The following is a 786-nucleotide window of genomic DNA, read 5'->3' as shown; positions in this document are numbered from 1 at the left end:
GGAAAACTAGGTTATGCATTATCCTGAAGAACATGGACTATGGTTTATAAATAAAGGGAGATTATTGAGGACATCAGCAGGGAAGTAATAGGATCACGTTTTAATTTTTGATGAATATATCCAGAAATTTTATTAAAAAGTTGAGTGAACAATATAGGAAGTCAGTAGATAAAATAAGTTTTAGAAAAATATAAGTATAAATAAAGATAAGCAACAGTGAAGTGTGGAAATAGAGATGAAAAGAGATTCACAAATAACAGAAATTTAGGAATAAATATAACCCATATTGTTCATTTAATTAGCTATTGAAGCATAAGGTAAAGACGTGGGGAAAGACAAGAGTTACCAACAACTCCCACGTTGTGAGGTTCATGTTGCCATCAACCAAACTGACAGGTATAGATTTTTAAAATATGTTTCAAAAGGGAAACAATGAATAGCTGTGGAAGATTTCAGTGGACATTTTACATAAGAAAAAATCTTTAATGAAATGATGACAATCGTAATGATTGTTCGTTTTTCAAGGGCTGTGCTAAAAGCTTACATATGTTAATCTATCAAATTAATCGATAAGTAAATTATTCAATAAATTAATTGATTTGGCCTATTAAGGTCTTTTGCTTCCATTTGCAAAGAGGCAACCGAGGTAGAGAGAAATTAAGTAACTTGACCAAAACCACAGAGCTAGTAAGTGACACAAGCTGTTTAGAAGAAACTCAATTTCATGCACTAATTAATGAAACCTCAGGAACAGAACAGATAAATGATAACAAAAAGAGAATAGAC

This window comes from Carlito syrichta, unplaced genomic scaffold (assembly GCF_000164805.1).
Source record: "Carlito syrichta isolate Samal-C Ts95f unplaced genomic scaffold, Tarsius_syrichta-2.0.1 Scaffold304043, whole genome shotgun sequence".
Lineage (NCBI taxonomy): Eukaryota > Metazoa > Chordata > Mammalia > Primates > Tarsiidae > Carlito > Carlito syrichta.
The sequence above is the reverse complement of the archived record's forward strand: the minus strand, read 5'-3'. Positions refer to the sequence as shown.